We start from the raw sequence: 741 nt of genomic DNA, 5'->3' as shown, positions 1-741 counted from the left end.
GGCGTGTGTGCCTCTGAGTGAACAGCGGTGGGAAATTGCGCGCTGGCCTTGCCCTTCCTTTGCCCGCATCTCAGAGCCGTGGGCTGCCCCTGCAGGAGTTGGCCTGGGGAGCAGGAGGGCTGGGTCTTAACTGTCAGCTTGGGGCCACAAAGCTGGCCACCTGGTGATCAGCGTGGCAACTGAATGTGGTCCCCTCCTTCCATGGCATGTCATGTGCTGGAGCTCTGCGGGTGGTGGAACTCAGGAGGGTCTTGAGCGCAAGGTGAGTGGAGGACACTGGGGACCTCAGTGGAGTCCTGCTGGGGGTGCTTCTGCCCCACCCGGATTTGTCCCAGGCAAATCCCAGGCGGCTCGCTGTGTGGCTCGCTGTGTTCGCAAGCCTTGAGCACAGCATGAACTTGGGCTTTTTGTGCTTCCCTGGGGGACAGACATGAGCATGCCACTGGCTCCCACCTGTCTGCCCCATGGGCGCTCGGCTTCCTCTCTCATTGCCAGCTGCAGCCCTTCCATGGCCACCTGACCCTGGCCCTCAAGCCCTTTGTCCTCACTACTTTGATCCAACTTTGCATTTTTCCTCTTTTCCTTATTCTTCCTCTCCTGCTCTCCTTGGGCCTGGAGTGGCAGGTGGGAGCTGGTGGCAGGCTGGACCCTCTGCAAGCGACCTGCAGGTCCTTTGCAAGGGGAGTGCTCTGTGCATTTTATTTGGCACATGGAGCTGCTGCTGTTCCTGCATGTGGCAGA

The sequence above is a fragment of the Sciurus carolinensis genome, chromosome 13 (genome assembly GCF_902686445.1).
Source record: "Sciurus carolinensis chromosome 13, mSciCar1.2, whole genome shotgun sequence".
NCBI lineage: Eukaryota > Metazoa > Chordata > Mammalia > Rodentia > Sciuridae > Sciurus > Sciurus carolinensis.
Note: the sequence above shows the minus strand (reverse complement) of the source record.